We start from the raw sequence: 26,759 nt of genomic DNA, 5'->3' as shown, positions 1-26,759 counted from the left end.
CACTTGAAGGAACTGGAATATTATTTTGTTATAAGAAATAATGAATATGATGAAAACAGAAAGGCATTGATAAACATATGAATTGTTACTAAGTGAATGAATGAGAACAATAAAACAATATAATGACTCTAGTGAAATAAATAGAATAACAAAATAATTGAAACAAGTGGTATGAAATTAAAATGAACAAGTTTGGTCCCCAAAAGGAAAAGATTTCAGGAAGTACTTTAATCTTTCTTCTCAGAAATTGTGGATTATGGAAATTGAATGCTATAGATAATATTATACTTTTTTAGACATACTGATTTTTCTTGTTATTATTCTTTAAAATAAGAGATGGCACCAAGAGGGGGAAAGCAGAATGGGAATTACACATTAGGGAAATATAGGTGATTTTAAAAAAGATGTCAAAATTGTATCTTTAAAAAAAAGAAAATAAATAAATAAAATATTCTTCAAATTGCACTTTATGCAGGAATAACACATTGTAGCGTGCATACTAGAAATAGGAAAATAAGCATTTTTGGTAGAATTATAGCAAAGTTGGTCAGTGTATGATTTTCTGAAGTTCAATCAGCAAGTCAAATTTCTATACTTAGATTGTCCTCTATGGATAAATAATATATTTGGTTATCTAGAAGTTCTCATTATTAGACTTTGGGCCATAACACCTTGATAATGATGTTCTGTGCATCTATATATTCAAGATTAGGCTCTCATTCATTTAAGAATAGAAATAAAAACCTTTGTGTAATGATCTGTTCCATATAAGCCTAAGCAAAGTACTCAGCTAATATGATCTTCAAGTGGATTTTAGAGCAGGTATTGGTATTCCATAACTAGTTCTGATCTTCTCATTTGTCAAGTGCAATCATTTTTCTTATTAATTATATAATTATAATAAGGAATTTATTCAAAAGGCATTCATGGACAAGAATCTCTACCTTATCTTGGTATTACTTGCTTTCAGATAATCCTTTGGGAGAAGATATGTAATATTGTGAGGTGCATATGTGACTACCTCTGAATACCTACCTATGAAAATCTATTAATTACTTCTGCATTTGTTCTATTTTTTTTTTTTAGGTGAAGGAGATTGGAGGTTGGACTTTGTGAGTTTTGAAAGGTCAAAGAGCAAACCTCTCAGAAATCTGAGAGTGAAGTTTATGCAGGTGTTTGTGCCCAGCTGACCTAAAAGTGATATTCCAAGGAACTAGGAAACATCTTGGAAAATTACTAAATGCAATACAAATTGCAGAAATCTTTGACTCTGAGCTAATGATTTCATGAATCACTATAGTAAAGGAATTAATTCTCAGATTACCAGATGGCACAAAGCTAAAAGAGATAGTTAACACATTGGATGACTCAGGATCCAAAAACATACTGATATTGTGAAACATTGAGTAGACTCTTAAGAAAATAAAATTTTAAAAGGTATTATATTTCTGTTTTTTAAAAATCCCCTTTACAAGTACATGTTTGCAGAGATAAGGCTATGAAACAATTGATCTGAAAAAAATCTAAATTTCTTCATGGATGTGAAATTCAGTATATTAATAGTATGATATAATAGCTTTAAAAACATGATATGGGGGGAAGTGGGTGGCTCAATGGATTGAGAGTCAGACCTAAAGATGGAGGTCCTAAGTTCAAAACTGGCCTCAGATACTTTCCAGCTGTGTGACCCTGGGCAAGTCACTTGACCCCCATTGCCCAGCCTTTACCACTCTTCTGCCTTGGAGCCAATACACAGTAGTGACTCCAAGACGGAAGGTAAGGGTTTAAAAAAAAAAACATGATATGATATTATATTTCATTTATAGATAGTTTCCAGAATCAGAGAGGTAATTGCCTCCATAGTTTTACTGTATTCTGCCCTGGTCAGGTCATAAAGGCAGTTTCGAGTTCAGTTTGGGGTTCCATATTGTAGAAAATAGAATCTGAAACTAGGAGATCATGTGTTTCTAAGATAAATAGGAGAACATCCGAAGACAGTGACCAAAAAAGTTAAGAACCTGAAGTTTATACATTATGAAGATTAAAGAAAATATGGAGGGTTAGCTGAGAAAAAAAAATGATTTACATGGAATTTCCAGCTGGTTTCATGTATTTGAAATGTTTTCATGAAGAAAAGAGATTTTATTATACATGAAAAAACACCTAGGAGCAATGACATCATTATGAGGCAAAGGGGAGGATGCACAAGGGTGTTTCATGATTTTACAAAAATGCCAAAATTTAAACTTGGGGACTATAGTATCAGCTACACTCCAGCACTCATAGACTCCTCTTCTTATAAACTCTTTCCAGCTTTTATGCTATTATCAAGTGCTAGAAACATAAAACCAAAGGAGAAAAAAAAATTGTGCACCGAATACTTTTTTAAAAATTCTTAATTTCTATCTTAGTAAAAACTCTATAATATAAGGCCAAGGGCTAGGCAAATGGGGTTAAGTGACTTGCCTAGGATCACTCATCCATTTAAGAAGTATCTGAGGTCAGATTTGCACCTAGATCCTCCCAAATCTAGGCTTGGTTCTCTAGTTTACCACCTAGTTATCTCTGCACTGAATGCTTCTTGCTCTGATACCATATCACTGGTTCACTCTAACCTCCAAGTCTCCTTGATATTTAACCTTTTCTTGGCTACCTTACTTTTAACTGTTCCCTGACAAGAATGTCTGATTTCATCTTGCCCTCTCTTATCTCATCTTCATGCAGGATCCAAATCAAAGTTTCAGTTCACAATCTGAATTTTCTGCAGTTAGTCAGAAGGGGCCACACTTCAAACCCTAAGTATCTTTTTCAGCAGGGAAAATATAGAAACCTGATCACTTTCTCCTCCTCCATTTCTGCCTCCTGACCTTGCAAGACCTGGGTGGAAAATTCCTTCAAGGCTTGCCCAACACCCATTTTACTAATATTTAAATCCTGGGGGCCAGCAGGGGGCTAGGAAAGGGAGTATGGAGAGCAATTCCTTTTCTCTGCTGCTTCTAAAGAACCACTTCATAATGTGAAATTAGCTCATTAATAATGAGGACAGAATCTAATTATGCGAATGGATCAAAGTTATAAACAATGAGATAATGTGCTATTTTTAAGTGACCTGAAAAGGTCAGTTTCTCTCCAATATGGTGTAGAATCTTAGGAGTGTTACTTATAATTTGTTATGTTGAAATTGTCCATTTGCAAATACTGGCAAACAAAGAGTTAACAGTTCCACATGATACTTAGATTTAATCCCAGATTCCCTTATTGAATCAAATCTTATGTAGGCTATTTAGGTCAGATGCTATGGAAATGCCCTCTCTGTCATTTTCTCATAAATGTTGCATATATTCCTCATTAGAAAAAATGTTATTTTTAGAGTTCATTAAACAGGTTAAGCTCCTTAATGCTACTAAGAGGAGAGATGTCTTTTTAACAGTAGAACAGAAGTTAAAGCTAATCTTTATAGCATTGTCAATGTTTCAAAATGAAGGTCTTTTTACTGTTTACTTTAGATTATACAGTGCAAAGTGTAAGCAATAGTTTAGTAAATGATTTGAAACTATATCTCAGTAATCAGATCTGAAAAAAATAACTTAATTGTTCTCTTGTCTCAGACTATCAACTTTGTCAAGAAAATAAGTCATTAACCATAGCAACTTGTCCTTTTGCTCAGGGAAAGAACTATTCTAATTTAATCACAAGAAGTCTGCCTTGACCTCCCCATCCCTGTCCCAACTATAAGGTCACCCTTACTTTATAAATTCATTTTGCATACTCTAAATGTCTAAATTACTCCCTAATAATCAATCAAGTTTTTCAGAAAGAAGTCTTTAGCAAACCTGGTAAACAGTTCTTATGCTATGATTATTTAAAGAGATACAGTAATTTAATATGCAACATGATTTTGATTTCAGTGTATATCCTAGGAGCAACGTTGGGTGTAGGGAAGAATATGTATTAATAAGCCTATATTTCTCATTTTTCTGATATGCAAAATAAATAACACTTAAATATTAAAAGAGCTTATAATATAGATTATTTGAAAAATAGTAACCTTGTTAACATTCTCTTTATAATATTAGAAAGAATTGGGAGAAATAAAGACGTTTGGAATTTTAAGTGCAAAATTACCTAGCAACTTAGACAAAGATGAACCCCAGAATTGGACTTTTGTGTGTTCTCTGCATGGATTTAAAATGTGAATTTTAAAGCCTTGTAAATACAGTTATTGGGGAAAAAATACTGAAGAAAGTAATGCATTAAAAAGACAGAACTGGTCTAATGATAAAAGAGGCAGAAAGATCTATTGAAGAAAAGAATTTTCTAAAAAACAGAATGGGCCACATGGAAAAAATGTACAAAAATTCACTGAAAAAAGGTATTCTCCAAAAGTAGAATTGACCTGGAAAAGAAGGATGAAAGCTAACTGAAAAAACAATTCCTTAAAAATTAGAATGGACAAGTGAAAGCTAATGTCTCCATGAAACATCAAGAAACAATAAAATGAAATCAAAATAATGAAAAAAAAACAGAAGAAAAAGTGAAATATTTCATTTCTTAAAAACTTAGCTGGAAAAAAGATTCAGGAGAGATCATGTAAGAATTCTTAAAAACCTGAAAGTCATAATGAAAAAAAAACAAAAATCATAGACATTATATTTCAAGAAATTATTAAGGAACACTACTTCAACATGCTAGAACCAGTGTATAAAATGAAAATTGAAATATTCCATTGATCACCTTCTGAAAAATATCTGCAAATGAAAATTCCCAGAAATTCAATAACCAAATTGCAGAGACTTCAAGTCAAGGAGAAAATATTGCAAGCAGCTAGAAAAAAAAATCAGATATCTTGAGGACACAATCAGAATATCATATTGTTCAGCAACTTCAATAATAAAGTGTCTTAGAAGTTGGAATGTGACATTAACGAGGGCAAAGAAGCTAATATTACAACCAAGAATCAACTAACCAGTAAAACTAAGTATAATCCTTCAGGGGAAAAATGTATATTTAAGGAAATGGAGGACTTTCAACCATTCCTGACAGAAAGACCATAAATGAATTGAAAACTTGACTTTCAAAGATAAAAAACTCAAGAGAAGCATAAAAAGGTAAATAGGAAAGAGAAATCATATGGGATTTAATAAGGTTAAACTGTTAACATCCTTATATGAGAAGATGATACTTTTAACTCTTAAGAATTTTACCATTAATAAGACAGTTAGAAAAGGTATACATAGGCAGAGGGTATGGGTATGAGTTGGCTATGAAATGATATCTAAAAAAAATAAAATTAAGGTGTGAGAAAGAAGAATGCACTGGAAGAAGAGGGATGGAAAATGTAGAATGGGGTGAATTATCTCACCTAAAAGAGATACAAAAGAATTTTTACTGTGGAGGGGAAGATCAGATAATGCTTGAACATCATTCTCTTCAGAATTGGCTTAAAGAAAGAATAATATACATATTAATTTGGGTATAGACATCTATCTTGCACTACAGGGAAGTAAGAGAAGAAGGAAATGAAAGAAAGTGGGGGGGTCTGAGAGAAGGAAGTATAAGTTGGGGGAGGCAGTAGTCAGAAGCAAAACTCTTTTGAGGAAGGACTGGGTAAAAAGGAAAGAAGAAAACAAAAAGGGGGAAATTGGATAGAGGGAAATATATAGTAATAATAACTGAAAAAATTTTACAATAAGTTTCTCTGGTAAAAGCCTTATTTCTCAGAATCCAAGTTGTTCACCAATTGATAAACGGTCAGTGGATATGAACTGGCAGTTTTCAGGGGAAGAAATCAAAGCTATCTAAAGTCATATGAAAAAATGCTCTAAAGCACTATTGATTAGAGAAATGTAAATTAAAATAACTCTGAGGTACCACCTCACACCTATCAGATTGACTAATATCACAGAAAAGGAAAATGACAGATATAGGGAAGGATATGGTAGAATTAGGGCACTAACTAAAAGCAGTATTGGTGGAATTTTGAAATAAACAACCATTTTGGAGAGCAATTTGGAACTATGCCCAAAGGTCTATAAAACTATATAAAATAATTGATCTAGCAATACTACTACTACTAGATCTGTATTCCATAGAGAATTTTTTTAAAAAGAGAAAAGAACCTATATGTAGAAAACTATAGCAGTGCTTTTGAATACTTGAAAATTAAGGGGATATTCATCAACTGGAGAATGGCTGAATAAGTTGTTGTATATGATTTTGTTGAAATACTACTGTGTTATATTAAATGATAAATAGGATGCTTTCAGAATAATCTATAAATACTTTCATGAACTGACTCAAAGGGAAGTAAACAGAACCAGAAAAAAAGGATGTGCCCAGAAACAATGTTTTAAGATGATCAACCTGTGGATAACTTAGCTATTCTCAGTAATACAATGATCCAAGACAATTTTGAAAGTCTTGGGATAAAAAAAGAAATAAATACATATACCTCCAAAGAATTGATGGAGTCTGAATGCAGATCAAAGCAACTTTTAAAATATTTTTCTTATTTGTTTTTTTTGTTTTTCTTGTTTTGTTTTGTTGTTTCTTTATTTTTCTTGTTTGTTTTTTTGGTGGGGGAGGGTCTTTATTTTCTTTCTCAAAATTACTGATATGAAAATGTTTTGCATGACTGCATATGTATAACCTATATAAAATTGCTTGGTTTCTCTATGAGGTGGAGGGGACCAAGGCTAGGGAGAAATTTAGAACTCAAAAATTTAAAAAGAAAACATTGAAATTATTTTTACATGTAATTGAGAAAAATTAATCATTCATTCTAGAGAGGTTATTTAATCAACACAATAGTATAAAGGAAAATTACACTAAAAAAGCAGAATTCAAATTAATTCAATGACTCCAGAAGATTGATAGAAAATATACCTTCTTCATTTTCATAGAGGTTTATGGAAGAGAGAGACAGACAGACAGCCAGACAGACAGACAGAGAGAACATATTAATTTGGTTGTTGCATTTCATATTCAAAGAGGGCCAAAATGACATCACTGGTGATGTCTTTTGACTTGTACATAAATTGGATTTAAGTGAAACAGAATTGCACAGTTTCTTCTCTCTGTGTCTTTTTCCCTCTCCCTCTCCCTCTTACTCTACCTCTGTACCTCTGTCTGTCTGTCTGTCTGTCTGTCTCTCTCTCTTTCTCTCTCTCTCTCAGAATCATCAAAGTCCAGTAGCAAGAGAAAAGTCAAGATGATTGACAATGGTCTGGGATGCAATGGATGACCTTGACTTCTTCTGTGTCCAAGCTCTAAACATTCCAACAGTGCCTACTAATCCTGCTTTCATGGCCATTGGAACAAATCATTCTCAACCACCAGTTTTGCCATGGGAAGTCTTCTTGTGCCTTGTGTATACTCCCAGAATTTATAATGTACTTACTATGTGTCAATTATTATGTTAAACCATAGAGATACAAATCCCTGTTCTTTAGTATTTAGATTTTAATGGAGATAGAAGAAGGAAAAGGGGAGGTAGCATCACACACAGAAAGTCTGAAAGTGGCCTCAAGACTAGATTCCAAATAAAATAAGATGGAAAAGGTGAAAACTCATCTATCTGAAAAGTCATTCCAGGGACTAAAGTGGAAACAAAATGTTATGGAGATGACTGGGAAGCAGTGACAGCTCACCTATCAGCACCCAATGTCCCTGGGACAGAGTCCAAGGTTCAGAAGAGGCATATGTTGTCCTACATGGGCAATATGTTAGTTTTGCTTAATTATTCTTTGTTAGAAGGGAATGTTCTTCAGGGTGGAAAGCATTGAGAAGAGAGTCATGTATAATAAAAGCAACATAAAACCCAGATTTTTTTTCAAAGTCTAAATTAATTATTTAAAGAAGTATACCAGACTCCCAAACATCTTACTGTTTTAAATTGTTCTTACCATCAAAAACACACTTGAGAATAAAGGGGAAAAAACTTTGAAATCCCAACATGTCAGAGACCAGGGAACTCTAGAATTCATAGTCCCCTTTATGGAGGGACCTCGGAGTGAAAATCAAAGAGATTTATATACATATATAAATTTAATAATATAATAAAAAATACATATATGCTTAATTAGGCCATGTTTGCCAAAGATAGGAAGAAATGAATCCTGGGAGTGCCCTTTGTGAACAAGTAGGAGTCTCCCAAGGGCTCTGTTAGCTATATTTTTAAAAAGGACAGATTTCTCTGGGAATTCCTCTGAGAAGATAGAAACATCCATGTTTTTTTAAGCCCTTGGTGATAAGTTTATTTTCAATTGTCATCGAATTACACAACCCTTGGCAATAGTCTATCACAAATATACTAACAAAGTAGAACAATGTAATAATACTGGCAGAGTTTGTGATTACATCAATAAAGATTCCCAACAACATTCAAGTATTCCAATTGAAATTGTCGAACCCAGTCTATTCTGTGGCAACTAGACTCGGATCTGCTCTAGGTGTCACAATCATTTTCAGCCCAAGTTGTTTCATCATCACTTGTTGACCACACAATGACGAAGAGGCAAGATCATCAAATAATCACATCTTGGAAGGAAGCCAGGTGGACCTTCAAAGCTCTTCTGCTTTCTATGTGCATGCTATGTGCAGAGCCTGGTTTGAATCATTGTGGGAAAATTTAAAGGGAATAAAAAAGGATAAAAGATGATTCTTGCCTTTAAGGAGGATCTTGGGAGTTAGTTGGAATAACATAATAAATATATTTGCAAAATAATGAAGAAAGTTATAAGCCAACAAGCAAGCCTAATTTAATGTTTACAGAGTAAGGGTTAGCTAATTTGGAGAGTGTAGCAATGTAAAGGAGGGCTCAGTGACAAATGATTTGTCTTGGAAGCTCCATTAGAATGTGGATTATATCCATGTGTGCTGAAGACAGGGATTTGGGTTGCTGGTGAATAGTGGGCAAAGGTCTCTTATCTCCACCAGCTTTGAGCCTTTCGGGATCATTCGCCAAAGTACCAAGGCACAAGGCAATGGCAGTTGTCCACCAAGGTGTGGACCATAAGAAGGTGGATGCATTAAGGAGGGAAGCTAAGGAAAGCAGAGTCCATGGACACAAACTGCCCTTCTGGTAGGTAAGTCTCTGGTGAAAGCAACAAGCTTGAATGGCAGACATTGGGTAGGGGAAGCTCCTAGGTATTGGCCAGGGAGAAAGAACCTGAGAAGGTATATGCTTTCTTCCCATCCCTGGGACTGCAGCAGAGTTCTGCTGAGCTGGGGAAAAGCCAGACACTTTCTTCTGAAACTAGAAGGGGGTAGGAGCAGCTATGCAGTAGGAGTTGCAATCTCCAGATGAGCAAACTGGCAAGAATCTTCAGGAACAGATGAAGTGTCATCCCTTGAAGCTTAAGAAGTACTTCTTTGTTAGGAAAAACTACTCAAGGGCACTATATTGATATAATTTAAAAGAATTAATCCTTTACTTCACATTTTTTGCACTGTAATATTTATTTTATTTTAATTGGTATGGTTATTAATGTAATTTAAAAGTATCAATCCATAACTCTTTGTACTGAAATATTTATTTTTATTTTATTGACATTATAAAGTTTAATAAACAATTTTCATTGCATTTCTTTTCTAGCCATTATTATTATTTGTTTCATTTCATCTTGACATTGTTTCTAAATACTTTGACCAGGATTAGCTAAAATCAATCTAACTTGGTATCTCTTTGTCCACTTTTAGCCACAATTTTTGCATCTAAGCTGCTCCCAGCCACCCTAGCCTCTGGCTACCTCCTATTTTCCGAAAGAGTTTGTAAACTTACTTATCTTGTCTGTAGCCCTTCCCCCTTTTCTCTCTAAAAACTACATAAGCTCTCAACTTCAAGAGAGAAAAAAGGAAATTCCACTAAAAATAATTGTAGATAATATAAAATACCTAGGGGTGTGATTACCAAAACAAACCTAATGGCTACATGAACACAATTACAAAACACTTTTCCCAGGCAAAAAGTTAGACCTAAACAATTGGAAAAAATATTAATTGCTCATGGGTAGGCCAAGTAATATAATACAAATAACAATCTTATTATATAAATTAATTTATCTATTCAGTACCATACTAATGAAACCACACAAAAAGTATTTCCTAGAACTAGAAAAAATATGAACAAAATTCAGATGGAAGAACAAAAGGTCAAGAATATTCAGAGAATTGATTTTTTTAAATCTATGAAGGAAGAAGGTCTAGTCATATCAGAACTCAAACTGTACTGTAAAACAGTAATCATCAAAAGAATCTGGTACTGGCTAAGAAATAAGAGTGGTGGCTCAATACATTAGGTTAGGTAATCAACACATGGTAGTTAATGTCCATTAATGTCCATAGCAACTTAGTGTTTGATAAATCCAAAGATTCAAGCTTTTGGAGAAAGAACTCTAGCAGTTCCAGAAAGAAAAGCAGATTTATAACAAAAATTTCTGGTAAAACTGGAAAACAATATGATCAAAACTAGACATAGAAAACACATGTCACACTACACTCTAAGATAAAGTCAAAATGGATACTTGATCTAGAAATAAAAGATGATACAATAAACAAATCAAAACACAGAAGAGTTTACCTAGTACGACTTATGGATAAGGGAAGAATTTAGTACCAAACAAGACAGAAAAAACATTATAATAAAATAAAATGTATAAATGTGATTATATCAAATAAAAAAGGTTTTATACAAGCAAAACCAATATAACTAATGTTAGAAGGTAAACAACAAATTGAGAAAAGAAACATTTTAAAGCAAATGTCTCTCACTATGGTCTCATTTCTCAAAAATATAGAGAGAACTGAGCAAATTTATAAAAATAGAAAGTATTCTTCAATTGATGAATGGTAAAATGATACAAACAGGCATTTCTAAGATGAAGAAATTAAAACTATCTACAGCCATATGAAAAAATGCTCCAAATCACTATTGATTAAGAAATGAAAATTAAAACAACTTTGAAATACCACCTCATATCTATCATATTGGCTAATATGACAAAAAGGAAAATGATAAATGTTGGAGGGGATTTGAGAAATTCATCACATTGATACACTGCTGGTAGAACTGTGAACTGATAAAACTATTCTGGTGAGCAATCTAGAACCGTGCCCAAAGGGTCATAAAACTGCTTATATCATTGGAAATAGCAACGCCACTGCTAGGTCTGTATCCCAAAGAGATCAAAGATGGGGAAAGGACCTATTTGTACAAAAATACTTTTAGCAGCTCTTTTTGTAGTAACAAAGAATTGTAACCTGAGCGGGTGCCCATCAATTGGGGAATAACTGAACAAGTTGTGCTATAAGCTTGTAATTGGAATACCATTGTGCCATAAGAAATGAGGAACAGGATGAATTCAGAAAACCTGGAAAGATATATATGAACTGATGCAAAGTAAAATGAACAGAACCAGGAGAACAGAATATACATTAATAGAAAGTGTTCAATGAAAAGAAAGTGACGGAATAAACTATTGTCAGCAAAACAAGGTCCCAAGATGGCCCCCAAGTCCATAGCCAAAAAAGGAACTGTTGGAATCTTACTGCATGCCATCTTTTACTTTATTTCCTTTATGGGTTTTTTTTTTTATTGTAGGTGAGATGCCTTCTGTCATAGAATAGGGAATATGGAACTATATATTGCATAGAAGCATAGGTACCACCTATATCTATTTCTTTACTACCTCAGGGAGGAGGGGGAAGAAAGAGAAACAGAATTGCAAAATGTCAGAAAATAATTGCCAAAAATTGTTTCAACATGTAATTGAAATAAAAAGTTAAAAAATACAATATAAACTCTCCACTTTTTGCATATTGGTGGAAATTCCCCTTATTGTGTTGCTGTGTGTGTTTCCAGAGACTATAATCCTCTCAGGCTGGTGTCTTCATGTAGTGCTTTTGATTATAGTCTCCCTTACCTCAATTAAAGATTTTTTATTATAGCTATTCTGGTTGTTTGATAATATTAAGATTTACAATGATTATTACTGAAAATAATTTTGTTATACTAAGGAGGTTGGATGTTAAAAAATGATCAGATCATGTGTCAAATAAGAAGCTATTGAAAGCTATATGAAATGATTTCCATGAAAACCAAGGGCATTAAAGAGAGGGAATCTATTCCATTTGGTTCTTTTGTTGCTTTGCTAAGTGGAATCACCAAGATAATTTTTAAAAAGGATACATACTAGTGACATGGGAGTATTAAAGGAGATAAAAATAATTTAAGACCATAATTTAAAGAAGATTTTAAGGCATGGAAAAGAAGAAAGAGAATTCAAAAGATAGGCAAAATGCCTCAAGGTTTCTGTAACTAGCCAGGGCTTAACTTCCTAAAGTTTGCATCATAAGAGAGTTAAAGAAAGTGCCTGTAATTATAAAACTATAGAGAGGTAGATCAGACAGACAAATAGAGATAGATAAAGAAATAATAGAGATAGAAACTGAGATAAAAGGATAGATAGAAGAGAGACAGAGAGAGAGAAACAGACAGACACACAGACACACAGACAGAGAGAAAGAGAGAGAGAGAGAGAGAGAGAGAGAGATACCCAAACCAGAAAACAAGAGGGTTGTCTACTCTCAAGGAACTCTTATTCTAAATGAGGAAGACAAACAGGAAGGTGGGGACAGAAAGGAAAAAAGGGTACCAGAGAATAACCAGACAGAGGCTGTGCCTTTTTATAATATGACAGAGGCTGCTAGAAGGTGATGATGAGCAGATGGTTGCAGAGAAAAGCATTAGTACTCGAAATGCCAAGCAGGGAACAATAAAGAGCAACTTAGCAGATATCCAGTGGAGAGAAGATTGGCAGGGAGGATAGATATGACTCAAAACCAGCAGAGAGAGCAGCTTGCCTATTAATATCGCCAGAAGACATTGGTGACTACAAAATCAGAGGTTCCTTAATCACTTTCCTTTGGGTGTACCCCTCTGTCTAAATTCCCTAGAAATATCTTTCTTCAACAATGGTGGTATCACAATATGTACACGAGTGTACCTTTGGGTGTACAGGGCATCTTGTTTTCACTTAAATTGGTATGTTGTTTAAATATCTTTAATTTGAACTAACTTATCCTCTAGCTGTCCGTTAAAAGAAATACTTTGGATGAGGCTCCTGAACTCTGGTTTTGAGTGGATGCTGGCCTCATACACACAACTTGCCATGAATTTTGTATAATATTCAGGATCACCTGATATCAGAGTAGCCAAAGGGTTGAAAGTGTTTTTGAAGTGAGCAATGAGTAATGAGAATTGGAAGTGAGTAGAAGGAAAGAAGGAAACATTTCAATGCTGAAAAGCAAAGGCAAATGTCATTTGTCGGAAAAAGAGTAGTGGATGTCAAACAAAAATGCCAAATAAATACTTATGTGTAGTTTCATGAATTATACTTAGATTCTTGACTTTTAAGAACCATTTAGAGTCCACAGTAGAGTTATTTCTAGGGGAAAAGTCATATTACTTAAAGTCTTTAATTTCCTAGAAATCTATTTATACCATATAAATCCTGCCTTGATGAACATACAGTCTAAGAAATGGCCAGTGTGAACAGCTATGTAAAAATAGATACTGAGATTTTATATAAACATTTTACACCAAAAGAAGTTTTTCTGTTGAGCTCATAATACTTGGTTATAATTTAAAATTGGTTTGACTAAGAGAAGGGCACAAGATGTGAATCTGAATGAAAATTTAAGCAAAACATGTAAAACACCATATGAAATTGTTCCTTTTGTAGGGAACCATAAGATTTAATCAGTTACCGAGAGCTAATTGTTGAAATAACTATTTTAACTATGTCTAACTCTCAAATTATTTCCTGGGATATGAAACTGAAAGCCTGAGAGAAAATATGTTATCAGATAATAATATCTCAATAGCTTTTAATGGAGTCTCAAGATTCAAAGCATTTGAACATGGTAAATTTCAGAACAGCCATTTCTTCTGAGCTGTATCTGAACTTCATTAGCTTAATTGAGCAGTTTCTTTTCAAGCTTTGAAAGTTGTATTCCTTGGCACCCCCAATGACAAAATGAAATGAATATATCTCTTACACTATTTAGTCATTCAAGGTTTGTGTTTTCTCAGAACTGGCATCTTAATTTTCTATTTTTTAGAAGAGAAAGATAGAAGAAAACAACACTAATATCATACAAAAACCTCAAATGTTAAAAAACTCCTTGGTTACCATATATGGTATAGACTTATTAAGTAGGGATTCTCCTTTTTGTGTGTCATGGAACTCCTTCAGCAATCTATGTACCCCTTTATCAGAATGATGGTCTTAAACACATTAATATATAAGATTAGAAAGGAAAACAAATATATTTAAATTTAGTTTTGACATTTTTTTAAAGTTTCATGAACACCAAGTTAAGAACACTTGAAAAAACAAAATAGATAGATTATAGCCATAGTCTCATGTTCATTGTAGCATTAAATCTCACATCACTATCAGTGGCATCTTTCAACATTAAGAAAAGGCATGTATTTTTATGAACAAACACGTTAAAAAGTCCCTTCATTGGGGGAGTTCTCTATACCAATGGCATCATGAGTTTGGATTAAAATAATATTCTGACATATATATATAATATCATATATGTAGAAATTAAATAATGCCACATCACAAAAATCACAAAATCTTGCAAAGATCCCCAAAACCTATCTAGCTCAACTTGTTAAACAATTCTCAATTTAGACAATTTCCCTCCTGATTCCTTCTCTCCCTGAGTCCCAATTTGGTCATTTCATGCTTCCATTTTTACTCATTTTTAGATTCTAGTAATATATCATTTTTAAAAATAAAAAGCTATAGGGGGCAGCTGGGTAGCTCAGTGGATTGAGAGCCAGGCCTAGAGAAGGGAGGTCCTAGGTTCAAATCTAGCCTCAGACACTTCCTAGCTGTGTGACCCTGGGCAAGTCACTTGACCCCCATTGCCTAGCCCTTACCACTCTTCTGCCTTGGAGCCAATGGAAGGTAAGGGTTTTAAAAAATAAAATAAAATAAACAAACAAATTAATTAAATAAATAAATAAATAAATAAATAAAATATAAAGCTATTGAAGCAAAATAATATATGAAGACTCTTTGCTGGATCTCTTTTAGAGATTCCACGACACTTAAATGATGAAGTTAAACATTTAGAAGTCTATATTTAAGATGAAGGGAAAGAATCTAATTATTGGCCCAAATAATATACTTCAAGTCGAGAATTTTTTAAAAAGTATTTTCTTCTTACCCACTCTGTGAAATAGGTAATACAGATATTATTAATTCTATTTGGGAAAATGATGACATATCTGTGACTTTTTGTCCTTTGCAATTCTTCTCATCTCCATTTTTCTATAAAGCACCTACCTAATATCATAGAAGTATTCTGGAAATTTAATTGTTTTGTCAATACTAGGGCAACCCTTCAATTGTCCATCTTTTACCCTTTATTCTCATTGCCTGCTTTTTTTTAAACTCTCAGTAGCAGGTGAAATCTTACAGTTCCCAAGAAAGGGAGTAATTTTATGTAGTGTTTTACATGCATTTAGCCATGCTATTTATGCCAGCTTTTCCATTTAAGTAGTTTCAGACAACATGCTAGAGCCACTATAGGTCTTTCCATTGCCATTTGGGTAACCTGAAATTTTGATTCTTCAGACATTTTGATGTCCCATTATTTAAAGAGATATGTCACCAAGAAAATACTGATGCTCAAAAGATGTTCTCTAGCAGCTTCTGAAAGAGTTAAAAAATATTATGTCATTTTCCAAATGCAGAAAAATTTAATTTTGGTCCCTATTATCTAAGATTTAGTACTATTTAACTAACTCCAAAGGCTATGCATTCAGCTACATATCTGGGCAATATACATTTCTGCATCTGATTAGTTTATCCTATGTGGATTGCTAAACATCTCTCTCAAGAGAGAGAGAGAGAGAGAGAGAGAGAGAGAGAGAGAGAGAGAGAGAGAGAGAGAGAGAGAGATCCCTCTTTCTCTCTCTCTTTATATATAAATATACATATATAACAAAAAATATGTGTGTGTACACGTTTATGTTTCCTTTTTTGCTTGGCTATGGATCCTATTGTAGTGCTCTGCAGCCTGACAATAATCACAATATCATCTGCATAGAAGAGACATCTGGAGAATTAAACAGAATATAAAGAATTCCTTTTCCATTTAGACTAGACTTTGACTATCATTCGGGACAGTGGCAAACTTCTTTTGTGAATGCATTTCTCCCTTTATTTTTTCTTTGCATAATAGTTATAATCAAGAGATTACTGAATAAAGTTAATTCCGTGGATGCATCTATGAAAGACTCTTAGATAATCTTACCATATGCATGGAGACACGTAGGATACCCTCTATGGTTTCCTTTTGATCTGCTAAGTCAATGTTTGCCATAAACAAACAACATACACCATGGAATCTTGACTTTTCTATACATTTCAGTGAACAATGTGACTATGAAGCTGTGGTTTCCTGTTAATGTACCATCAAGAAACATTATAACCATATATAGGTATAAGTAAATATCACAATATAAGCTCTCTAATTTTTTTTCCATTTTAACCATACAGGAAGATCAGATAAGGGCACTACAAGTTGTGACCTGCAGAAAATAGTCATGTTTCAAGATTAAGTAATAACTCATTCTATCAGATCTGACTGATTTTCCTTGACCAGAACTGCTTGGTCAAAGGAAATGGCTGCAGATAATAATACAAACTTGCAGGTCGTGATAAATCCTATTCTTTGTTATAGCATTTTTTTCTTTTTTTCTATTATCATAAAAAATATATATTTCCATATTGGTCATTGTTGTAAGAGCTCAATCATAAAAAACTAAAACCCCAATATAAAACCCTAAAAACACTGTGTAAAAGATGCTTTGATCCACATCCATCTGACTAGCAGCTTTTTCTCTTAAGAGGAAATCATTTCCTATCATATGTCTTTCAGAATTGTCCCAGATCATTGCTTTGCTGAGAATAGCTGAGTTTTCATAGTTGATCACCATACAATACTGCTGTTACTGTGTACAATGTTCTCCCAGTTCAGCTTATTTCACTCTGCATCAGTTTCCCCAGATCGCTCCAGCTTTTTCTGAAATCACATTTTTTAAAGCACAATAGTATTCAGTCACCAACATGTACCACAATTTGTTCAGTTATTCCCCAATTGATGGACATCCTCTCAATTTCCAATTTTTTGCCACCACAAAAAAGCAACTATAAATAATTTTGTACAAGCAGGTTCTTTCCCCATTTTTGTTATTTCTTTGGTATACAGACCTAATTATGGTTATACAATCAAAGGGTATGCCAAGTATTTATAGCCTTTTGGTCATAGTTCCAAATTGCCATCCAGAATGGTTGGATCAGTTCACAGCTTCACCAACAATGTATTGGGTGTCCCAATTTTAAGCAGATGCTCCCCAACATTGATCACTTTCCTTTCCTGTCATATTGACCAATCAGATAGGAGATACTTCAGTGTTGTGTTAATTTGCATTTCTTTAATAGAGAGTGATTTAGAACATTTTTATATGGTTTTTGATATCTTTGATTTCTTCATCTGAAAAATACTTGCAAGCTAGTGTTCGATAAACCCAAATTATCCCAGCTTTTGGGACAAGAACTCACTATTTGACAAAAACTGCTGGGAAAACTGGAAAACATTATGGGAGAGATTAGGTTTAGATCAACATCTCACACCCTAAGCCAAGATAAACTCAGATTGAGTGAATGACAAATATAAAGTAGGAAACTACAACTAAATTGGGAGAAAATAAAATAGTTTATCTGTCAGATCTAAGGGAAAGACTTTAAGACCAAGCAAGAGATAGAGAATATTACAAAATATAAAATAAATAATTTTGATTACACTAAATTAAAAAGGTTTTGTGCAAACAAAATTAGAAGGGAAGCAACAAATTGGGAAAAAATCTAATCTAATGAGTCTAATTACTAAAATTGATAAGGAACGAAATCAATTGTACAAAAAAATCAAGCCACTACCCAGTTGACAGATGGGCAAGGGACATGAATAAGCAATTTTCAGATAAAAAAATCAAAACTATCAATAAGCACATGAAAAAGTGTCCTAAATCTCTTATGATCTGAGAAATGCAAATCAAAACAACTCTTGAGATACCATTTCACACCTAGCAGATTGGCTAACATGACAGCAAAGGAATGCTGGAGGGGATGTGGCAAAGTTGGGACATTAATTCATTGCTGGTGGAGTTGTGAATTGATCCAACCATTCTGGAGGGCAATCTGGAACTATGCCCAAAGGGAGATAAAAGACTGTCTGCCCTTTGATCCAGCCATAACACTGCTGGGTTTATATCCCAAAGAGATCTGCAATGGAAGCTATTCTGTTTCCTTAATTTAGTTATAGTAGCATTCTTTCTTTCTATCTAAATCATATACCCATTTTGTTCTTCTCTTGGTAGAGGGTGTGAGATATTGGCATATATCTAGTTTTTGCCATACTGTTTTCCAATTTTCTTGACTGTTTCTATTTAACTGTGAGTTCTTATTCCAAAGCCAGGGTCTTTGGGTTCTTCAAACACAAGGTTGTTAAGGTTATTTAGCCCTGCATATTGGGTATCTAATCTATTCCATTGATCAACCATTCTATTTCTTAGGCAGTACCTAACTGTCTTGATGATTACTGCTTTATAGTACAGTTTGAGATTTGTTATCATTAGGCCACCTTCCTTCACACTTTTTTTTCCCATTAATTTCCTTGATATTCTTTTTTTTTAAAAAACAATATTTTATTTGGACATTTCAAAACATTATTCATTGGAGACAAAGATCATTTTCTTTTCCTCCCCCCACCCCCATAGCTGACGTGCGATTCCACTGGGTTTCACTTGTGTTCTTGATTTGAACCCTTTCCATGTTGTTGGTATTTGCATTAGAGTGTTCATTTAGAATCTCTCCTCTGTCATGTCCCCTCAACCCCTGTAGTCAAGCAATTGCTTTTTCTCAGTGTTTTTACTCCCATAGTTTGTCCTCTGCTTGTGGATAATATTTTTTAGATTCCTGCAGATTGTTCAGGGACATTGCATTGACCCTAATGGAGAAGTCCATTACCTTCAATTGTACCACAGTGTATTAGTCTCTGTGTACAATGTTTTCCTGGTTCTGCTTCTTTCCCTCTGCATCACTTCCTGGAGGTTGTTCCAGTCTCCATGGAATTCCTCCACTTTATTATTCCTTTTAGCACAATAGTATTCCATTACCAACATATACCACAATTTGTTCAGCCATTCCCCAATTGAAGGGCATCCCCTCATTTTCCAATTTTTGGCCACCACAAAGAGTGCAGCTATGAATATTCTTGTACAAGTCTTTTTCCTTATTATCTCTTTGGGATACAAACCTAGCAGTGCTATGGCTGGATCAAAGGGCACACAGTTTTTTATCGCCCTTTGGGCATAGTTTCTAATTGCCCTCCAGAATGGTTGGATCAATTCACAACTCCACCAGCAATGAATTAATGTCCCTATTTTGCCACATCCCCTCCAGCACTCATTACTTTCCTTTGCTGTCATGTTAGCCAATCTGCTAGATGTGAGGTGATACCTCAGAGTTGTTTTGATTTGCATTTCTCTGATTATAAGAGATTTAGAGCACTTTTTCATGTGCTTATTAATAGTTTTGATTTCTTTATCTGAAAACTGCCTATTCATGTCCCTTGCCCATTTATCAATTGGAGAATGGCTTGATTTTTTTGTACAATTGATTTAGCTCTTTATATATTTGAGTAATTAAACCTTTGTCAGAGGTTTTTATGAAGATTGTTTCCCAATTTGATCTTGATCATACATGCATTATCTAGAAATATTTTAAATGGAATTCCTCTATCTTTTACTGCTAAACTTTGTTGGTAATATATAGAAATGCTGATGATTTATGTGGGTTTATTTTGTATCCTGCAACTTTGGTGAAGTCATTAATTATTTTAATTAGTTTTTTAATTCATTCTCTAGGATTCTCTAAGTATATCATCATATCATCCACAGAAAATGATAGTTTAGTTTCCTCATTGCCTACTTTAATTCCTTCAATTTTTTTCTTTTCTTATTGCTAAAGCTAGCATTTATAATAGAATATTAAATAATAATGGACATCCTTGCTTTACCCCTGATCTTATTGGGAAAGATTCTAACCTATTCCCATTGCAGATGATACTTGCTCATGGTTTTAGGAAGATTCAGTTATATATAAAAATTGATCTTGGAGGCTTATTACTATTTATAAGCATTTTTCAGTAAAGAGAAAGCAAGAGAGGAACCAGGTTTCAGCTTTTCTAACTTAAGATAGGAATCTGGTTCCCCATTTCAGCCAGCCTTAGGAAGCCAAGGCTTGCCAGAGATGGTCAGAGAAAATAAGGGCTCGGACAGAGTCATGGAAACAAAGGGAGCTTCTCTGCTTCCAACACTGACTTTTCAGAACTAAGCTCCTCCTAGTCCCAGATCTTTCCTTGGTCAATGGTCAACATCATGCCATCTGCTCTCACCTCTGTGGAGACATTATGCCTGTGGAAACCTATACCTGGATACTGGCACATGGGCCAGTATTAGCATCAGGCCATCAGAAACCTGACTCAGATTCCTATATTGAGTCTTTCTGTGATGGCATTAGTTAGAGGTCTCCCAGACATTTACATCATACAATACTACTTATCATTTTAAGGAATGACCCATTTATTCCTATGTTTTCTAGTGTTTTTAATATGAATGGGTGTTGTATTTTGTTGAAGGGTTTTCTTTTTTTTGCATCTATTGAGATAATCATGTAACTTCTCCTAGTTTATTTACTGATATGGTCAATTATGCTGTTAGTTTTCCTAATATTAAACCCGCCTTAAAATCCTGGTATAAATCCCACCTGGTCATAGTGAATGATCCTTGTGATATATTGCTGTAGTCTCTTTGCTAGTATTTTATTTAAAATTGTTTGCATTTATATTCATTAATGAAATTGGTCTATAACTTTTTTTTTCTTTTTGCTCTTACTAGCTTAAGTAATGGTACCATATCTATGTTACAAAAAGAATTTTATAGGATTCCTTCTCTATTTTTCCAAATAGTTTATATAATATTGGAATTGTTCTTTAAATGTTTGATGGTATTCACTTGTAAATCCATCTGGCCCTAGGAAATTTTTCTTATGGAGTTCATTGATGATTTGTTCAATTTCTTTTTCTGAGATAGGATTATTTAAGAATTCTATTTTCTCTTGTCAATCTGGGCAATTTATATTTTTTCTAAATATTTATCAGTTTCACTTAGATTGTCAGATTTATTGATATATGCTTAGGCAAAATAGTTCCTGATTGCTTTAATTTCCTTTTCAATGATGGTGAATTCATTTTTGATACTGTTTTTCTTTTTTTGATACTTTTTAAAATTTTTTCTTTCCTTCTTTAATCAAATTAACCAATGCTCTATTTTGTTTTTTCATAAAACTAATTCCTAGTCTTATTTATTAGTTCAATCATTCTTTTACTTTCAATTTTAAGTTTCTCCCATAATTTTTAGGATTTCCAATTTTTTCTTTAATTGTGAATTTTAATTTTTTAATTTTTCTAGTTTTTTTAGTTGCATGCTCAATTCATTGATCTACTTTTTCTTTATTTTATGTAAATGTTTAAAGATATAAATTTTTCCCTCAGATCTGCTTTGGCTGTATCCCAAAAATTTTGATATGTGGTCTCCTCATAATTATTCCCATTAATGAAATTATTGTTTCTATAATTTGTCCTTTGACCCATCCCTTTTTTAGCATAATATTATTTAGTTTCCACTTTATTTTATGTGTCTTTCCATGGACCCTTATTTATTATAATTTTTATTGTGTTCTGCTTTTATTATTTCTGCTTTTTTGCATTTGGTTGTGAAGTTTTTATGGTCAATTTTTGTATAGGAGCCATGTTCCACTGAAAAGAAGGTATATTCCTCTCTATTTCTATTCAATTTTCTGCAGAGATCTATTAATTCTAACTTTTCTCAAATTTTATTCACTTCCTTTACTTCTTATTTATTTTTGGTTTGACTTATTTAGATCTGAAAGGAGAAAGTTGAGGTTGGGCCCCCAATTAGTATAGTTTTACTGTCTGTTTCCTCCTGAAGCTCATTTAATTTCTCTGAAAAATTTCAATCATATCATTTGCTATGTGTTTATTTAGTATTAATATTACTTCATTGTCTAGAGGCCCTTTTAGCAAGATAAAATTTCCTTCCTTATCTCTTTTAATCAGATCTTTTTTTGCTTTTACTTTGCTTGAGATCATGATTTTCTACTCTTGCTTTTTTTACTTCAGATAATCCACAATAATTCTCCTCTGGTCATTTCCCTTTTCTAAATTTATGTCTCCCTGCCTCAAATGTATTTCTTGTAAAGATCACACTGTAGGATTCTGTTTTTTAATCCACTTTCTTATATACTTCAATTTTATGGGTAAAATCATCCCATTCACATTCACAGTTCTGATTACTAGCTGTCCATTCTCCTCCATCTTATATCTCCCTTTTGATTCTGATCTTTATCCTTTCACTCTGTCTCATAAGGTATTTTGCTTTTAATTACCCCTCCTTTCTTCCCCTTCCCTTCTATTACCTATGTCCCACCTTTTTTTATTCCCCTCTTCCATGACTATAGGGTAAGATAGAATTCTATAACCAAATATGTATGGTTATTATTCTCTCTCTGAGCCAGTTATGATGAGAGTAAGGTTTAAGCATTGCCAATCACCACCCTCATCCTCTACTGTTATAGTTTTTCACACTTCTTTAGGGTAGATAATTTAATCCTTTCTATATTACCCTTCACTTTTCTCTCAGTGCAGTCCATTTTTCAACCCCTCAATTCTTTTTTTATATATATCATGCCATCCTAATCAGCTTACTCCCACACCTTCTCTCAGTGTATATTCCTTCTAATTGCTCTAATACTGGTAAAAAAAATTACAAATATCATCTTTCCATATAAGAATATTTATGGTTTGATCATACTGAATCCCTTAAACTTTCACTTTCTTATTTACCTTTTTAGGATTTTCTTGGGTCTTGTGTTTGGGCGTCAAATTTTCTTTTTTAGGTCTGATCATTTCATCAGGCATGGGTGAAAATCTTTTATTTTATTAAATGACCCTTTTTCCCCCTTGAAAGAATATACTCAGTTTTATTGGATCAGTGATTCTGAGTTGTAAACCTAGATCTTCTGCCTTCAAGAATACCATATTCCAAGTCTCTAAGGTCTTTATTGTGGAAGCTGTTAATTCTTATGTAATACTGAATGTAGTTCCATGTTTTTTTAATTGTTTCTTTCTAGCTGCTTGCAGTATTTTCTTCTTGACTTGGGGACTCTAATTTAAGAATAATATTTTTGGGAGTTGTCATTTGAGGATTTTTTCTATAGGTGATCTGTGGATTCTTCCCATTTTTATTTCATTCTCTTATTCAAGAATATCAGGGCAGTTTTCTTTGATAATTTCTGGAATTATGAATTCCACATTTTTTTATCATGATTTTTAGGTAGTCCAAACATTCTTAAGCTAGCTCTCTGGATCTTTTTCCCAGATCAAAAAATTTTAATGAGATATTTCATGTGTTCTTTTTTCATTAGTTTCATTTTGTTTCATTATTTCTTGATGTCTCGTGAAATCATTGGCTTCTATTTGCCAAATTCTAATTTTTAAGAAATTATTTTCTTCTGTGAGCTTTTGAACCTCCTTTTTCATTTGTCTAATTCTGCTATTTATTTTCATCATGCATTGTTTTCATTTCTCTTTTCCATTTTTCCTCTTCCTGTCTTAACTGATGTTGGAAATTCTTTTTCAGCTCCAGAGCCGGGAAACAATTCATATTTTCCTTTCAAGTTTTGTGTGTGTTTGCTTGGTTTTCACTCTTTCCTTCTGTATCTGTGCTTTGCTCTTCTTTGTCACCATAAAATTTTTCTATAGTTGAGTGTTTTCTTTGTTTTTATTTTATGTTTGCTCATTTTCTCAGACTTTTTCTTTTTATTTATTTATTTATTTGTTTGTTTGTTTGTTTATTTATTTATTTATTTTTAAACATTATTTTATTTGGTCGTTTTCATACAGTATTCACTGGAAACAAAGATCATTTTCTTTTCCTCCCCTACCCCCCCCCCCGCCTTTCCCTCTCCCATAGCCGACGCATGATTCCACTGGTTATCACATGTGTTCTTGACTCGAACCCATTTTCCTGTTGTTGGAATTTGCATTATAGTGTTCATTTAGAGTCTCTCCTCAGTCTTATCTCCTCCAACCCTGTAGTCAAGCAGTTGCTTTTCATTGGTGTTTTTACTCCCACAGTTTATCCTCTGCTTGTGGGTAGTATTTTTTTTTAGATCCCTGCAGGTTGTTCAGGGAAATTGCATTGATACTAATGGAGAAGTCCATCACCTTCGATTGTACCACAATGTGTATAATGTGTGTCTCTGTGTATAATGTTTTCCTGGTTCTGCTCCTTTCACTCTGCATCACTTCCTGGAGGTTGTTCCAGTCTCCATGGAATTCCTCCACTTTATTATTCCTTTTAGCACAATAGTATTCCATCACCAACATATACCACAATTTGTTCAGCCATTCCCCAATTGAAGGGCATCCCCTCATTTTCCAATTTTTGGCCACCACAAAGAGCGCAGCTATGAATATTCTTGTACAAGTCTTTTTGTCCATTATCTCTTTGGGGTACAAACCCAGCAGTGCTATGGCTGGATCAAAGGGCAGACAGTCTTTTATCACCCTTTGGGCATAGTTCCAAATTGCCCTCCAGAATGGTTGGGTCAATTCACAACTCCACCAGAAATGAATTAATGTCCCTACTTTGCCGCATCCCCTCCAGTATTCATTACTTTCCATAGCTGTTATGTTAGCCAATCTGCTGGGTGTGAGGTGATACCTCAGAGTTGTTTTGATTTGCATCTCTCTGCCCAGACTTTTTCTTAATGTTCACTTTTATCTTAAAGGTGGGCTCTGTTCTTGGAGTAGAGAGAACACACTCTTAAACTAAAGTTTTTCCTTGATGCTCCCTTTAGCTCTATTTTTGGGTTTTTGCAAGTTTCAATTCTTCCGACATGGTATGATGGCCTGTGTGCTAGGAGCTCTGAAAGCCACACACACTGCTGATTCAATCACACCCTGAGAACACTGATGGCTTATAGAGCTCAGAGCATTGTGCTCTACGCTCCGACTCAAGAGTCTAGTTTCAGGCTGGGGCAGGGGCTTTTGGTTTCACTGTGGGTTTGGTCAGGCCATGCTCACTGTGGATTGCCTTGCTCTGGGGCTTGTACCTTTGCCTTGAGCTTTGGCAAAGGCTAGCTCTAGGCCTATGTCTGGGCTTACACAGTTTGTGTACCCTGTGGACTAAGTCTTGTTCAGGGACTTGGGGCATTGCCCTTGGTTTATACAGACCATGTGTGCTATACAGACTGCCTCATGCTTGGATTCAGGTCTTACAAGTTTGGGCTGGGGCTTGGAACTTTATGGGGTGTGCATGGCGTTGCACTAGTATTGGCTTAATCAGGGTCTCAGGGCATGGATGTTGGCTTAGGCCCAGGTTTATAACCTGGAAGAGTAGATTTGGGGTGGGGGGCTTGCGATTGGCTTGTGCTGGTACTCTTTGTATTTAATCTCCTGCTAGCTGGCTCCCTTCTCACCCCAGTGAACCATATGCTCTCTGCCTTTCTTTCAAGTCATTCTCTACATGAAAGTTGCTTCACTTCATCTTCTCATTGTTTCTTTCACTCAAGTTTTTTTTTTTTCATTTTTAGGTGTTATTTTAAGGTTGGTTGGAGAGAATTCTCACAGTGGTTTGAGCTTTCCTAGCTTCAACTCATCTTGGCTCCTTCCCGGTTACTCAATTTTGTTTTTACTCACTACCTGGTGAGGCACTGAGATAAATTTGATTTTTATTTTAATTTGGAAAGAGCACTAGATTAGAGCCAGAAGACTCTATTTTTGTATCTTTACTTTTGCTTTGTATCACTATGTTATATGACCTGAAGCAAATCATGAAAACTTTGCGAGTCTTGACTTCCTCATGTTAAGATTGGAATAAAAATTTGCACAGCATGCTCCATGGAAATATTGTGAGGTTCAAGCCAGGTAAAGAATGTGAATTGCCTTACAACCTAAGGAAAATGAACTCATGTTTATATAGTACTTTTTTTAAAAAAATGCATGTCAAAGTACTTTGCTCACAATACAATAAGACTAGTACATTTAATCAATTTTTATCAGTAATAAGCAAAAGCAACATTCCTGTGATTTCCAGGCGAGTCTCTTTAGGATCCCCAATTCTATAAGCTTTGGATGGACTTAAAAGTTTAGAGTGTGAGTGTTGTGTCCCTGATCTTTGAAAAATCAGGGAATGTGGAAGAGGCAATTCAGGACTGGACATGGACAAATGTTCCAAATTTCCAAAAGAAAACAACAAGAAGGTAAAGTCTGAAAGTGATTAGTCAGTGAGCTTTATTTTAATTTTGGGCAAAATTCTAGAATATTTTTAAAGGGTAAACTTATAAACACTTAGGAAGGAGATAATGATTACTAGAACATTACCAATATGGCTTCATCAAGAAATAATCATGCCTCACTACATTTTATCAACAAGATTAATATAGATCAGGGAAATATCACAGACAAAATTCATGTGGAGTTCAGGAAATCTCTTGAAATCTCAAGCTATATTTGGAGAGATACAAACT

General features: G+C 34.0%; 1 protein-coding gene and 1 long non-coding RNA gene across 6 annotated transcripts in view; one reads left to right on the top strand and one right to left on the bottom strand.

Moving 5' to 3' along the window:
* LOC103098351 (uncharacterized) overlaps nt 1-4,486 on the top strand; it is a 32,699-nt gene extending 28,213 nt beyond the window's left edge. The window contains exon 3 of the long non-coding RNA XR_001623015.2: nt 1,087-4,486. This is a non-coding gene — a long non-coding RNA (uncharacterized LOC103098351). The remainder of the gene's footprint in view (nt 1-1,086) is intronic.
* Nucleotides 1-26,759, bottom strand: part of DTHD1 (death domain containing 1) — a 116,407-nt gene that overhangs the window by 76,064 nt on the left and 13,584 nt on the right. The window lies entirely within an intron of this gene.

The sequence above is a fragment of the Monodelphis domestica genome, chromosome 6 (assembly GCF_027887165.1).
Source record: "Monodelphis domestica isolate mMonDom1 chromosome 6, mMonDom1.pri, whole genome shotgun sequence".
NCBI classification, from domain to species: Eukaryota; Metazoa; Chordata; class Mammalia; order Didelphimorphia; family Didelphidae; genus Monodelphis; species Monodelphis domestica.
This window is presented reverse-complemented; position numbering and strand designations above follow the sequence as displayed.